The sequence below is a fragment of the Callithrix jacchus genome, chromosome 9 (assembly GCF_049354715.1).
Source record: "Callithrix jacchus isolate 240 chromosome 9, calJac240_pri, whole genome shotgun sequence".
NCBI lineage: Eukaryota > Metazoa > Chordata > Mammalia > Primates > Cebidae > Callithrix > Callithrix jacchus.
In genome coordinates, this window is record NC_133510.1 from 87892504 (window position 1) to 87909605 (window position 17102).

Consider the following 17102-nt stretch of genomic DNA (forward strand, 5'->3'; position numbering starts at 1 on the left):
AAGTTTAAATCATATTACCACTGTAATCATAATTTTAAATAATATTTAAATAACATTTAAGAGCAAATAATAAAAATGCAATTAAGTTAAAATGCATACATTTATAAAGGTTTGTTTTATTGTCGTTGTTAAGGTCAGACAACAAAAATATATTAAGCATCTACTTGATCAAAAGAAAGTTACCGTTATAAGATTAAAAACTGTCAGGGATTAAGACTAGAAAGTAAGCTCTAAGTACCAGGAAAGTAACTTAGATTTAACCTACAGATGACCTGGACTTGTTTGTTCAGATGACAGTTCTAAAAGTGTATAGGGAATATTTCTATTTAACACAATTATTTGCTGCAAGCCTTGACCTCAGTGACTGTCAGGGACCAAGTCTGAATTGGCCCATTCTCTGATATGGTGACATTGCTTCTGTTGCTTCGATTGTGACCTCTGATTGCATGGTACCCTTGAGAGTTCTGTAACAAGCGTAACTCCTGGTTCTTAGCCAGGAAGGTTGGTCTGCCTACATAGATTTGTCAGCCCCTTTAGTCTGAGTTACATATGCTATCTACCCTGTCATGGTATACAGGTTATTTTATTTATATACATCTCTCTAAGTACAGTAGCATTTCACAATAGTGAAATATGCAAAGAATTCTTCTTTTAATAAGAAGTCTGTGTCATTTATTAGTTCTTAGAACAAATGCTTATTTACTTTCAAGCAGGTTTATTGTCTTAGTGCATTGTTAAATGTATGTAACAATTTCTCACCCACACACATACCTTTGCCTACCTCAGAGCAGGCACATCTCTTCCTATCCCCTATCCCCTTAATCCTACAATATCTGGTATAAAGAGAGTTGATGTAGAGAAGTAGCATGGCATAATTTGATGATGGTAATGAAGATGATTAGAAAAATATGTATTTAAAAGCGGCTTAAAATTGCAGCTTCACCACTGTCCCCATGGAAAACTACTTAGTTCTGAACCTCCATTTTCTCGCTTTCAAAATAGAGGGCATCATTCAGAGTTTTAATCCAATTTGAATGAAAATTAATGTACTATAAAGGGCAGATTACAACTTCAGAACATAATGTAATTATTATTGCAATAATTATATTTTTCTATGCTTTTCAAAAGAGAAAAAAACATGGGAACTTATATATCAGCAGATACAGGACAGTTATTAAATTTTTTTAATCACAGCATGGAACGAAGGATGTTGCATGCACAGCAGCCTGAACAGAACAATTTACATAGCTTTCCTTACAGTTTAAAACCTAGGATCAAGATAATTTGGAATCATTTGTTTGTCAGTCATGTGTTTAGACTTGGTTTGGTTATTTAAAGTTAAATTATAAATGGGCAGTAGAAATAGAAATTTAAACATTTTCATGCTGAGATCTAGTGCTTTGTCCACCAGATTAGTGGTTTTCTAACTTCGTATTTTAGCAGAAAACCTCTCTCTTCAAATAAAATATTACTCATAGTTCAATATAGGATGTAAAACAGCAAAGACTACATCTGCTCTGGTTTAGAAAGTGGGTCAGCTGGGCATGGTGGCTCATGCCTGTAATCCCAACACTTTGGGAGGCCAAGGCAGGTGGATCACCCAAGGTCAGGAGTTTGAGATCAGCCTGGCCAACATGCAAAACCTTATCTCTACTAAAAATAAAAAAAATAGCCAGATGTGGTGGCTTAGGCCTGTAATCCTGGCCACTTTGGAGGCTAAGGCAAGAGAATCACTTGAACTTGGGAGGTGAAGGTTACAGTGAGCGAAGATCATGCCCCTGAACTACAGTCTGAGCAACAAAAGCGAAACTTCATCTCAAAAAAAAAAAAAAAAGGAAAAGACACGAAAGTGGGTCTGATTTCTTCACCAAGATGCATTTGCAAAGCTTCCTAGGACTTCAAAGAGCACATTTTGAAACCCTGATTAGACCTTACCAAAGAACAATCCCATTCAAACACTCTCATTGCACCCAGGACCAACCTACATGTCCTTAGCGTTTATCACACACAGAAGTATACATTTAAAAGCGATGTCTAGACTGTCTTTATTATGTGTGTTATCTGAAGTTTTGGACCCTATTGGTTTACTGCTGAATCCTCAGTACTTAAAGTAAGCCTGACCCATAGTAAGCACTCAGTAAAAAAATCAAGCAATTCATGCAAATACATTAAATTATAGTAACCACCAAAAATCATATAGCATGATTCTTGTTCTGGTTAGGCTAATTTAATGACCCAAGATTGACTGGTATTATAATTACATTTTACATTATAGATTACAGCTATGATTAGAGTATTAACTATTTGGTATATCATTGATTATAAGATGTACATTTTATTCACATTTTAGCCACCCTGAACACAGAATGCATAAATAGCATAATAAATGGCACAACTGATGGCAACTGAGTTGCTGTCAACCAGGTGATGGTAGTTGACAAATTATATGAAAACCTTTTATTGTTATTTTCCAGCAAAATCAAGATCAAAGCATTATAGATCCTATGAAATAATATAGCACTCTAAAATTTACAGAGTACTTATTATGGGACAGACTTAAGACTGACATATGTGTGACTGAAACAGTAGTTAATATATTGAAATACTCTCTTCTCTGATTGTGACATAGCCACTTCCTGGAGTCCTCTTTTCTCTACAGCAATCTCATGAACTATGACTATCTTAGCTGTTCCCTTGAAAACCCCTCACAACTTCACAATATTAAGTAACTGAAGGATTTACATCCTGCATAGCAGAGGCCCTTCAGAATTTTGTCCCTGTTTAAAGCCAGTGTCCTTTCTGATTGGTCAGTGCCAATGTCATAAAGTTTAAAATTCTGTACTATCACTCCTATTACACATATAATTTTTGATATGATTCAACTGTGAGAGTGAGTCATAGGAATTAAGATCCCCAAGTTTTATAGATGAAGAAATTAGGTTCAGCAAGCAATGTTACCTATCCAGTTCAGCAAACCTCATTTTGAACTGATGCCTTTAGTAACAGAGACTGAGCAAGGTGGAGTATCTCAAATCCAAGCAAGTACAGGCATGAAACTTGATTATAAGTTTAAGTTAAAATAGGCAAAAATTCCAGGAAAAAAAAAAACATAAACATTTAGCTAATTCAAAGATGCAACTCCACCAGGTAATGCCAAGATAAGCTCCTGTTAGCAATGAAGCTGATTTCCAAGAATGATTAGCTTGGGGCCTCCAGTTGAAATGAAGAGAGCAAATGGCTAAATTCAATAGCAAGAGACACATTGCATATCAGGCTTCTCTGGACAGCTCTGGCATTACTGTATCAATGAAATGACCCCTCGAAGAAGTACCTTTACAAACGATAACTATGCTTCATTTACGGCTCTCTGATGTTGTCTGTATTCTTGCCACACTATGAGCACTGAGTAAAATACTCAAATGGAAAAGGTAAAGGTAGCAGAAAATAAAAGACCAGTGAAGGTTTCTTAAGAGAAGGATTGGGGAATTATAAGAAATCTTGAAAAGCAAAATAACAATTACATAGATATAACATTAAGAGATTAAAAGCATAAATGTATATTCTGCCAATACTACTCTGAAAGTCACCATGAAAAGAATAAAAATATATACATTAGTGACTGGATAAAAAATTATTTTTGATACATTACCCAGGCTGAAGCGCAATGGCTGGATCTCGGCTCACCGCAACCTCCTCCTCCTGGGTTCAGGCAATTCTGCCTCAACCTCCTGAGTAGCTGGGATTACAGGCACGCACCACCATGCCCAGCTAATTTTTTGTATTTTTAGTAGAGACGGGGTTTCACCATGTTGACCAGGATGGTCTCGATCTCTTGACCTCATGATCCACCCGCCTCGGCCTCCCAAAATGCTGGGATTACAGGCTTGAGCCACCATGCCTGGCCCCTAAACTGTCTTTCAATATGACTGTACCATTTGCATTTTCACGGACAATGATTGAGAGTCCTGTCATTCTCATTGTTTTGGATATTTTCCACTAAAATAGGTGTGGAGTCGTATCACATTGTTGTTTATTTTGCAATTCCTTAATGACATATGATACTGAGCACCTTTTCATATGTTTATTTTCCATCACTGTATCTTTTTGGTATAGTGTCTATTCAGGTCTTTTGCCCATATTTAAATGGGGTTGTTTTCTAATTGTTGAGTTTTTAATCTTTTTTGTAAGTATTTTAAGTTCATGAATATATGTGAAGTTTTGTTACATAGGTAAATTGTGTGTCAAGGGGATTGTTGTACAGATTATTTTGTCACCCAGGTAATAAGCATAAGTATTATAGTATCTGATATGTATTACAGTTTTTCAGTCCTCATCCACCTCCTGTCCTCCACCCTCAAGTAGACCTTGATGTTTGTTATTCCCTTCTTCATGCCCAGATGTACTCAATGTATAGCTCCCACTTATAAATAAGAACAAGTGGTATTTCATTTTCTGTTCCTATATTAATTCGCTTAGGAAAATGGCATTCAGCTCCATTCATGTCACTGCAAAGGACATGATCTCATTCATTTTTATGGCTCTGTACTTTTACATTTTATATATATATATATATATTTCACATTCACTCACACACACAAATCTATATATTTTTTATTTTTTTTTTTAATTATACTTTAAATTCATGGGTACATGTGGAGATCCTGCAGGATTATTACATAGGTATACACATACCATGGTGGTTTGCTGCATCTGTCCCCCCGTCATCTATATTAGGTATTTCTCCTAATGTTATTTCTCCCCAATTCCCCCACCCCCTGCTATCCCTCCCCTAGCTCTCCTATACCCCAACAAACCCCAATGTGTGATGTTCCTCTCCCTGTGTCCATGTGTTCTCATTGTTTAACACCCACTTATGAGTGAGAATATGGGGTGTTTGGTTTCCTGTTCTTGTGTCAGTTGCTGAGAATTATGGTTTGACATGAACTCATCCTTTTTGATGGCTGCATAGTACTCCATGGTATATATATGTGCCACATTTTCCTTGTCCAGTCTATCATTGATGGGCATTTGGGTTGGTTCCAAGTCCTTGCTATTATAAATAGTGTCACAGAGAACACACCTGTGCCTGTGTCTTTATAACAGAAAAATTTGAAATCTTTTGGGTGTATACATAGTAATGGGATTGCTGGGTCAAATGGTATTTCTATTTCTAGATCCTTGAGGAATTGCCACATTGTCTTCCACAATGGTTGACCTAATTTTTACTCCCACCAACAGTGTAAAAGCATTCCTATTTCTCCATATCCTCTGCAGCATCTGTTGTCTCCAGATTATTTAATGATCGCCATTCTAATGGTGTGAGATGGTATCCCAATGTGGTTTTGATTTCCATTTCTCTAATGACCAGTGTTGTTGAGCATTTTCTCATATGTTTGTTGGCTGCATAAATGTCTTCTTTTGAAAAGTGTCTGTTCATTTACTTTGCCCACTTTTTGATGGGGTTGTTTTTTTTCTTCTAAATTTGTTTCAGTTCTTTGTAGATTCTGGATATTAGCCCTTTGTCAAATGGGTAGATTTCAAAAATTTTTTCCCATTTTGTTGGTTGGGGACTCTAATGATAGTTTCTTTTTCTGTGCAGAAGTTCTTAGGTTTAACTAGATCCAATTTATCTATTTTAGCTTTTGTTGCCATTACTTTTGGTGATTTAGTTGTGAAGTCCTTGCCTATGCCTATGTCCTAAATGGAATTGCCTAGGTTTTCTTCTAGGGCTTTTATGGTGTTAGGTCTTATATTTAAATCTTTAATCCATCTGGAGTTAATTTTTGTATAAGGTGTAAGGAATGGGTCCAGTTTCAGCTTACTGCACATGGTTAGGCAGTTTTCCCACCACCATTTATTAACCAGGGAATCCTTTCCCCATTGTTTGTTTTTGTTAGGTTTGTCAAAGGTTAGATGGTTGTAGATGTGTGGCATTACTTCCACACAACTCTGTTCTGTTCCATCGATCTATATTTCTGTCTTGGTACCAGTAATATGCCATTTTGATTACTGTAACTTTGTAGTATAGTTTGAAGTCAGGTAGTGTGATGCCTCCAGCTTTGTTTTTTTTTGTTTGTTTGTTTGTTTGTTAGGATTCCATTGATGGGCATTTAGGTTGAGTCCATGTCTTTGTTATTTGAATAGTGCTGCAATGAACATATGTGTGCATGTGTCTTTTTGGTTCTGATTTATATTCTCTTGCTTATATAGCCAAAAGTGGAATTGCTGAGTAAATGGTAATTCTGTTTAATTTACTTCATAAATTGCTGAACTGCTTTCCACAATGGCTGAACAAATTTACATCCCCACCAGCAGTTATAAGCATTTCCTTTTCTCTACAGCCTCGCCAGCATCTGTTATTGTTTTGACTTTTTAATAATAGCCATTCTGACTGGGGTGAGAATGTATCTCATTGTGGTTTTGATTAGTATTTCTCTAATGATTAGTGATGTTAAGCATTTTTTCATATGTGTGTTGGTCACATATATGTCTTCTTTTATCTGTTCAAGTCCTTTGGCCACTTTTTAATGGGGTTGTTTTGTTCTTGTAAATTTGTTTAAGTTCCTTATAGGTTCTAGAGATTAGAGCTTTGTTAGATGCACAGTTGGCAAGTATTTTCTCCCAAGTTTATTTTGCTGTGTAAAAGCTCTTTAGTTTAATTAGGCCTTAGTTATTATTTATTTTGTTGTAATTGTCTTTGGTGTCTTTATCATGAAGTCTTTGTGAAGTCCTATGTGCCGAATGGTGTTTTCTAGGTTTTCTCCTAGGGTTTTTATAGTTTTAGTTTTTACATATAAATTTCTAATGCATCGTGAGTTAAATTTGTATCTAGTATAAGGAAAGGGGTCCAGTTTTAATTTTCTGTATATTGCCAGCCAGTTTTCCCAGCACTTTTTACTAAATAGGGAAATCCTTTTCCCATTGCTTGTTTTTGTTGACTTTGTAGAGATCATACTGTGGTTGATGTGTGACATTATTTCTGGGCTCTCTATTTGGCTCCATTGGTCTTCATGTCAGTTTTTGTATCAGTATTATACTGTTTTGGTTACTGCAGCCTTATATTATAGCTTGAAGTCAGTTTATCAGTCCATTCTCTCACTCCTATGAAGAAAAACCCAAGACTGGGTAATTCAAAAAGGAAAAAGGTTTATTGACTCACAATTTCACATTGCTGGGGGAGGCCTCAGGATATTTATAATCATGTTAGAAGGCAAAGGAGAAGCAGATATCTTCTTTGCAGGGCAATAGGATGGAGTGAGTGAAAGAAGGGGAAATGCCAGATGCATATAAAACCATCAGGAAACAGAGCATGATAGTTTGAAAATTTGTACCCTGACAATGAGATAGAAAAGAAAATTCCATTTTCTGAGGAGAAATTCAAGGAAGCTACAGAAATTTGCATAAGTAATGAGCACCTGAATGTTAACGCCCAAGACAATGGGGCAAATGTCTCCAGGGCATGTAAGAAATCTTCACAGCAGCCCCTCCCATCACAGGCCTGGAGGACAAGGAGGACAAAATGGTTTTGTGGGCCAGACCCAGGGTCGCCATTCTGTGTCCAGCCTAAGGATTTGGTGTCCTCTGTCCCAGCTGCTTCAACTGTGGCTGAAACAGGCCAATGTAGAGCTCAGGACGTGGCTTCAGATGGTGCAAACCCCAAGTTTTGGCAGCATCAACATGCTTTTGAGCCTGCAGGTGCACAGAAGTCAAGAATTCAGGTTCAGGAACCTCCATGTAGATTTCAGAAGATGTATGGAGATGCCTGGATGTCCAGGCAGAAGTTTGCTACAGGGACAGGGCTCTCATGGAGAACCTCTGCTAGGGCAGTATGGAAGGGAAATGTGGGGTCAGAACCTCCACACAGAGTCCCTACTGGGGCATCACCTAGTGGAGCTATGAGAAGGGGGCCACTGTTCTCTAGACCCCAGTATGGTAGATCCACCAGCAGTTTACACAGTGTGCCTGGAAAAGCAGCACACACCCAATGTCAGCCCATAAAAGCAGCTGGGAGGGAGGCTGAACCCTGCAAAGCCACAAGGGCAAAGCCACCTATGACCATGGGAACCCACCTCTTACATCAGTGTGACCTGGATGTGAGATGTGGAGTCAAAGGAGATCATTTTGGAGCTTTGAGATTTCACTACCCTGCTGGATTTTGGACTTGTGTGGGACCTGTAGCCCCTTTGTTTTGGACAATTTCTCCCATTTGGATGACTGTATTTTCCCAATGTTTATTTCCCCATTGTATCTAGGAAATAACCAGCTTGCTTTTGATTTTACAGGCTCATATGAGGAAGGGACTTGCCTTGTCTCAGATGAGACATTGGACTGTGAACTTCTGAGTTAATTCTGAAATGAGTTAAGACTTTGAGGAACTGTTGGGAAGGTGTGATTTGTTTTGAAATGTGAAGACATAAGATTTGACAGGGACTGGGCATAGAATGATATGGTTTGGCTCTGTGTCCCCACCCAAATCTCATCTCAAAGTGTACTCCCATCATTCTTACATGTTGTGGGAGGGCCCTGGTGTGAGATAATTAAATCATGGGGTTGTTACCCTAGAGTTCTCTTGGTAGTGGATAGGTCTCATGAGATCTGATAGTTTATCAGGGGTTTCCACTTTTGATTCCTCCTCATTCTTTCTCTGTCTGCTGCCATCCATGTAAGACGGGACTTGCTCCTCCTTGCCTTCTGCCATGATTGTGAGGCTTCCCTAGCCATGTGGAACTATAAATCCAATTAAACCTTTCCCAGTCTCAGGTCTGTCTTTATCAGCAACATGAAACCAGACTAATACAGAATTCCCTTAGCATTTGCTTGTCTTAAAAGTATCTTATTTCTTCTTGGTTTATGAGGCTTACTTTGACTGGGGATGACATTTTTGGTTGGGAATTATTTTCTTAAGAATTCTGAATATAGGTCCCCATTTTCTTCTGGCTTGCAGGGTTTCTACTGAACGGTCTGCTGTTAGCCTGATTGATTGCCTTTGTAGGTGATCTGCCCTTCTTTCTTATCTGCTTTTAACATCTTCTCTTTCATTTCCACTTTGGAGAATCTGATGACTATGTGTCTTAGGGATGGTTTCCTTATGTAGTATTTTGCAAAGTTTCCCTGTATTTCATGAATATGAATGCTGGCCTCTCTAGCAAGGTTGGGAGAATATTCATGGATTACATGCGGAAATACGTTTTCCAAGTTGCTTGCTTTCTCTCCCTGTCTTTCTGGGAAGCCATTGAGTTGTAGATTTGATCTCTTTACATAGTCTCATATTTATTGGAGGTTTTGTTCATTCTTCTTTATTGTTTTTTCTTTATTTTTGTCTGACTGAATTATTTTGGAAAGGTGGTTTTCAAGCTCAGAGATTCTTTCCTCAGCTTAGTTGATTCTGCTGTTAATATTTGTGACTGTATTCTGAAATTCTTGGAGGGAGTATTTCATCTTTATCAGTTCACTTTGGTTCTCTAGCCCCCTCAAGGTTAGGAACCTGCTGCACTGGAAGGGCTGAGGTGTTCCTGGACCACTGGCCACAACACTCTGAAGGATGGTGCCAACCAAAGCACTTGTCAGGCCATGGCAGCAAAATCCATGCTCATTTGCACATGCCAGCAGCAGCACTGGCTTATCAACTGGGGCAGGACACTGGTGAGCCTGGGGCTGCCAACTTCCATGTGGGATTTGGCAGTGTTAAAGATGGCAGTGCTGAGTTGGGTGGTGTGGGACTACTGGGGTCCATGAGTGTGTTTGCATCTGTAGTAGTGTGGGCACATGGATCGGGTGCTGGCAGGCACTGGTGTGTGCATTCCATCTGGCAGAGGTAGCAGCACAGGGAAGGGTCAGGGCTGCTGGTTTCCCTGTCCATGTTCATACCAGCAACAGTGAGAGTGCAGGAGTAGAGGGCAGGGCCACTGGTGTTTGGGTTTGTTTTTGTGCTGGCACTGGCAATGCAGTGATGAAGTAGTGGTAAAGGGTGGGTATGCTTGCATTGATAGCAATGGTACAGTGGGGTGTGCACACACCACATGCAGGAGTTAAAGGGGAGAAAAAAATCTGTCCATATGTCCACCAGCAAAACAAGGGGATGATGGGGTGGTCCTGTATGAGTGCTTGCTGGCAAAGTGGCACAGAGGTAGGTGAGGTTGGAGAGGGTGTGGGTGGACTGCGCCTCCGGGAGAGTGCCACCCTCCTCAAGGTCTCTCACAATCAGGTGCATTCTGCCAGCAGGAACTATGATGCAAATCCCCAGGAGGTATCCTAGTAGATATCCAAAGCTACACTACAAGCAAGCATGTCCAAGCCTGGGCCCCAGTGGAGGCCAGCAGACAGAGTGGCATTTGGGCCTGATGAGCCCCATTTCATGGGCAAGATTGCTCAGCTCTGTTCAGGTCTTACTGTTCCGCTAACGCTAGCATCTGATAGCAGAGCATGGAGACCTTTGGAAGATGGGTATCACTGGCCTTGCTTCCATGTATATGTTCCCACACCAAACTTTTGGAGCACCAAACATGCTAGAATCCTCCCCCTATCACCTCTCTAAGCAGCTCTACCTGATAGTTCATGTCTGAGAGGATCGTGGAGTCTCCTGCTGCCAGGATTCCAGAGGTCTATGTCATGAGCAGGTCACTTCTCACCTGCTCTACTGACATTTTTCCCATTCTTGGGGGCCAAGATTAGCTTTGTGCAGAGTTCCCACATTCCACCCACTTAAGCCCAGCATCTGTGTCCTCCCTCCTTCCACTCTCTATGCCTTCCTTCCAAAGATCTGCTCGGAGTCCACCAGTCTTCTACTGTCCTGGTCTCTTGGTGGCAGATGTTCCTCCTACTTTCATCTAGTTGGCCATCATGTGTCCTGAGAAAAAAGGAATGGTTGAGTTTTAAGAGTTCTTTGTGTATTTTTGATAACAGTTCTTTATCAGCTGTATCTTTTGCAAATATTTTCTTCCAGTCTGTTTCTCGTCTTCCCATTCTCTTGACATTGTCTTTCACATAGAATAACTTTTAATTTTAATGAAGGCTGAATTATCAATCTTTTTTTTTCATTGATTGTACCCTTGATGTTGTTTCTAAAAAGTTATCACCAAACCCAAGAACACCTAGATTTGCTCCTGTGTTATCTCCTAGTAGTTTTATAGTTTTATGTTTTGCATTTGGATCTATAATTCATTTTGAGGTACTATTTTGAAGGTTGTGAGCTGTGGGCTTAGATTATTATTGTGGGGTGGGAGGCATGTGTCCAGTTGTTCTGACATCATTTGATGGGAGAAGTATTTTTTTCTCTATTGTATTGACTTTTCTCTTTTCACAAATATCAGTTGACTATATTTTTGTGGATCTATTTCTGACTTGTCTATTATGTTCCATTGGTCTATTTAGCTATTATTTCACCAATACCATTGCTGCCTTTTTGTTTTATTTCAATACTCTTTATCTTAAATAATGCTTAATTTGAATATAAAATATAGGTTCCTTTTTAGAGTGGTAACTTCTCTCTCGTTTTTCTTTTTTCAAATTTATGTTTTTAATTGACAACGTTTTATATATATATATATATTTAATGTGTACAACGTGATTTTTTGAGGTATATATACATTGTGAAATGACTAAATCTAGCTACTCAACACACTGTTTTGATTACTGTAGCTTATATAGTAGGTCTTAAAGTTGGGTAATATCCATTGTCAGAAAAAAGAAATGGAAGTTGATGAAGAATTCCTCAGAACCCAGAAATGACAAGAAAACAAATATATAGGTGTAGTAAGTTATTGCTGAGAATCATCTGTGTAGAGTAGGAGGAATGTACCTCCAGGTACCTGACAAAAGCAGTTAAAAGGCTTACTGAGTTGAGACAATTTAAATTCAGTCTTTTAGAAATTCACATTAATGCAGATATAAAGAACATAAATTAACTAAAACAATAAGAAAACACTAAACATCTCAGGAGGCAATCCACAGGAGTGATGGTAAACAGAAATACAAACTACAGAATTAGCCCATTTGAATATTTAAGATAGTAGATTGATCAAGTACAGAATATAAAATATATATCTTTAGTTTAACAATATGCATAAAGATTGATTTGATAATGTAATTAAGCAATAGACTAGTAAAATTAGAAAACTAAAAAAAAAACAGAATAGTGATTCTAAAAATGAAGACTATTACTGATATTACCAACTCAATGGATGGATTAAAGAAAATTAGAATAATAGATCATAAAAAGTGAACCTGTTCTGTTGTCACTATGCTTTATCTATGTCATTACATATTAAACTCCAAAGATGACAAACTTTATTTGTGATTGTTATTTAATGTTATAAACTTGACATTTTCTCAGGATTCACATGACCTAAAATACTGGCCTTTTTCTATAGAGACTTTAGAAATTCTTTTCATCTTCTGCTGCTATTACTTCGAAACATATATTAGCAAGCATTCTTGATTCCTATGAACATGTAGAGCACTCAGCTATGGTCTTAAACAACTTTAAACTCACCAGTTCCCTTAATATTGGCAACATAGTGATAAAGGGTCTAGTCTAAGGTTTCAAAACGTTACTAATTTGCCACTAAACAGCTGTTGTATCCTGGATAAATCACTTAACTTTTATTACTCTCATTTGAAAATAAAATATCTCTATTTTTGTTTGTTCTGATGCTGCTATGAAAAGATACCTGAGATTGGGTAATTTACAAAGGAAAGAGATTCAATTGACTCACAGTTCTACAGGGTTGGGGAAGCCTCAAAAACTTACAATCATTGCAGAAGGGGAAGCAAACGTATCCTTTTCACATGGCACCAGCTAGGAGAAGTGGTGAGCTAAAGGAGGGAAAGCCCCTTATAAAACCATCGGATCTGGTGAGAACTCACTCACTATCAGAAGAACAACATGGAGGTAATGACCCCATGATTCAATTACCTCCCATAGGATTTTTCCTACCATATGTGGGGATTATGGGAACCACAGTTCAAGATGTGATTAGTGTGGGGACAGAGCCAAACTCTATCAATCTGTGATTCTTCTCTTTATTTTAAAATTTATTTGTAAGTACATCTAAATATAGCTATAGTAAATACCTAAAGTTGATTTTCCTGCCCTCAGGCTAGTAGTTGAACACTATGATTAGAAGCTCAAGTAAATATCTGTACCTAAGAAACTGATGACTAAGATTTACTCCTAATATTTTGAGGTAGCTGCCACAGGAGAAAAGAGCAATAAGATGCTATTTCTTGAGCAAGAAGAATATTATCTAGCAATTTTACATATCTGATTGTATCTTCACAACATCCATGAAAGAAAAATTACCCTCATTTTTTGGAAACTGAAACTAAAGTTTTGAGCTTATGTAAGAATAACAAGAATTTGAACGTAAGTCTGACTCCAAAGCCTATGGTATTTTCACTTCAACAAGAAGCCATATTTTTCCATGAGACTCCTCTTAATGTCATATTTCTGAAATGTTCTTAATATACTAGCTGTAATATATAACACAGAATTTTTTAACTGACTTTAAGAAAATAAGAAATAATTTCGGAATACAGTTTTTCATATTTGTTCCCAGAGGAATTTATACATTTCTATTAAATTTATTCAAATAGTAAATTATGAGAATGACAAAGCACAATGAACATTCCAGTCATAGGATATTATGTATGAATTGGTCAAAAACCACAGCATTCTATAACTGCATATTGTTCCTATGGTAAGTACATTCTGAAGAATAGCTCTTCACACATTTGGAAAATAAGTACGTCTGTGACCATTTACAGCATATTTCTTGCCAATGCTCACTGAAAAACTAATAAAATTTTTAGTTACATATATTTCCTTGCTGAAAAATAATTACAAAACAGGATTTCTGTGGATGTAAAGATAGTAGAATTTGTTGGATTTGTTTTTCTATTTTTGTTTTCTATTTTTAAACTAAAATGTAAGTGTCTTGGTTTAGTTTCTTTAATTTTTTTAATTAGGAAAACAATTTTATTAAGAGAAAATTTTTACAAATTGAACACTCAGGATCACAGACAGTGAATAGATTAGTTAGATTAACTGAATCTATAATGTTACTATAGTCTGCTTTCTAATAGAAGAAAAAGAGAAATAAATCATTAGTTTCATATAAAAATGTACTTAGTGTTGGAAGACAGTTCTCCATAGGACCCTTGTGTTTCTAAACATTTGGAAGTGTGGCATGTACTACCCTTTAGTTCTATACTATGTTATAAAAAATATTTGTGTACTGAACAACCTTAGAAGATAAAGATAGTGTCTCTTCTGAAGCTAAGGACAAATCCGCTTGCTATTCAGCATTATAAGGATAATGTTTTCCTCTAGTGCAAAAGATAGATTGGTATACAAGCAATTATAAAATATTTGAACTCCCTACCCTTGGGGTTTCTCAGCTGTGACACAAACCCACCATGTGCATGGCGTCTACCTGAACTCTTTCACTTTACTGTTATAGAAATTGAGGGGCAAAGGAGACCCACACAAATATGCTGATGCTCATACATCTTGCTGTACTGTGAATAAAACTTTTTGCTCCTGAATTAGGCGTCTTGCTTCTTTTTCAGCACTTATAAAACTATGTCATGCTTACATCAGCCTGAAAATAGGATAAAAATCTCAGAACCTCAGAGGTCATGATATAGAAGAACTTTCATTTCCCATGTTATAGACACAAGAATGGATACATGTAATTATCTAATGAATCATTCTTGCTTTATGAATTTTTTAAGCATATGTCTATTTTTTTCATCTTTTTTATGTATCCACTTTATGAAATGTTCTTTGTAACTATAGTATATAATTATTGCCTCTTATACAATAGTTTTAAGGAATACCAATTTACAATATTTTAGGACTGTAATAATATGTCAAACATACCTAGCAGTTGCAGTGATCTGGGGAAAGGTGTTACATGAATTAGCACAAACAAGCCTTATTTTCAAAAACATATCATTTTCTATAGCAGAGAGAGAGAAAGTACTGGAATCACACAAACTTTGGTTCAAAAATCAAAATAGCCATTTCCAAAGTTTGTGTCCCCCAGAAATAACAAAGTGACAGTTTTCTTTGTATTTACTATATTCAAATGATTTCACATTTTGCATCACATATTGATATATATTATTTCTATTTTATAGTTGATAAAATTAATATTTAAAATGGTAGTAGTCACTTTCTGCCTCTTAGTAGTTATCATACTCCAAGTTATATTAAATTTGGATCATGCAAAAATGATGGGCAATATTTTAATAATATATTTCTTTTTTATAGTGAATCACACTGGAAGCCAATTCTATTTACCACTTCTTCTACATAGGTTAAGAATCATTCTGTTACATATGGTCCTTTGACTTCAGAAAAGATGCTCTTAGTGATCAGATAAAAGGAAGCAAAAGGTTGAAAAAAAAAGTGGGAGCTGAGCATGGTGACTCACGCCTGTAATCCCAGCACTTTGGGAAGCTGAAGTGGGCAGATTGCTTGAGTTCAGGAGTTTGAGAACAGCCAGGGCAACATGGCAAAAACGATCTCTACTAAAAATCCAAAAAAAAAAAAAAAAAAAAGTAGCTGGGTATGGTGGTGTGTACCTATAGTTCCAGCTGCTTGGGAGGCTGAGGTGGGAGAATCACCTGAGCCCAGGAGATGGAGGCTGCAGATGGTGCTGGGATCACATCACTGCACTCCAACCTGGAAGACCAGGGTAAGACCTTGTCTCAAAAAACAACACACAAAAAAGAGAAAAAAATAAAAATAATAAAAATGGAAACTAATAATGCAGAATTACTTCTAGGCAAAGAAAGGCACTATGAGTTTTATGATACAAAAGAGAAATTTGGGACAGGACAAAAACGTGAATTGAAAGCTGTATTAGTCTATTCTCACATTGCTGTAAAAAACTACCTGAGACTGGGCAATTTATAAAGAAAAGAGGTTTATTTGACTCACAGTTCCACAGTGTATACAGGTAGCATGGCTGGGAAGGCCTCATGAAACTTTCAATCATGGTGGAAGGTGAAGGGGAAGCAGGCAAGTCGTACATGGCTGGAAAAGGAGGAAGAGCCGGGGAAGATGCCACAAACTTTTAAACAACTAGATCTTAAGAACTCACTCACTATCTTGAGAACAGCAAGGGAGAAATCTGCCCCCATGATTGAATCACCTCCCACCAAGCCCCTCCTCCCACATTGGGGATATTGGGGATTACAATTCCACATGAGATTTGCATAGGGACACAAAATCCAAACCATATCAGAAAGCTAAAAAATGATGCAGAACTTCTATTTTGAGGAAAGAAAGCTAGATTAATACTCCTGCTGAAACAAACAAAAACAGAATATAACCTAAAAAACAATATTAAGATGTAAATTTATTATAACAATCTCAATCTGATAACACCTCTATATATCTGGAATAATTTGAAATATATAATTTCTAGCAGGGTACAGTGGCTCACAACTGTAATCTCAGCAATTTGGGAGACTGAGGCAGTCAGATTGCTTGAGCCCTGGAGTTCAAAAGCAGTCTGAACAACATAGTGAGACCCTTTCTCTATAAAATAATTTAAAAATTAACTGAGTGTGTTGGTGAGCACCTGTGTCGCAGCTACTCAGGGGGCTGAAGTAGGAGGATCACTTGAGCCCAGGAGGTTGAGGCTACAGCGAGCCATGTTTGAGCCACTTCCTGTAGCCAGGCCAACAGAGCAAGACTCAGCCTCACACACAAAAAAAAGTCTGTAAAAATACATTTTCATTTGTAAGAACATAAGATCATGTGTAAAAACCAGTAGAAACAACAGACAGAAAAAAATATACAAATAAATATATTAATTATTGAGCACAGATTGTGAGATACATATGTATACTTTGTTTAATGAATAAAAACTATCAATATGAATAGAAATCAATATGAATACAGGCAAAAGCAGATTTGAGGAAAAAATTGAATATAAATGAAAACAAAATAATTGAAATTAAAATCTTATATGGATTTAACTGCAGATCAACCAGAGCTGAAGAAATAAATTTGGAAATATGTAAGTCCTCATTATTGAGAATCTAGTGCAGAGAAGTGAAGAGATGAAAAATTTAAGATATTAAAAATA

General features: G+C 37.1%; 1 protein-coding gene across 9 annotated transcripts in view; it reads left to right on the forward strand.

Moving 5' to 3' along the window:
- Positions 1-17102, forward strand: part of LRRIQ1 (leucine rich repeats and IQ motif containing 1) — a 208868-nt gene that overhangs the window by 142376 nt on the left and 49390 nt on the right. The window lies entirely within an intron of this gene.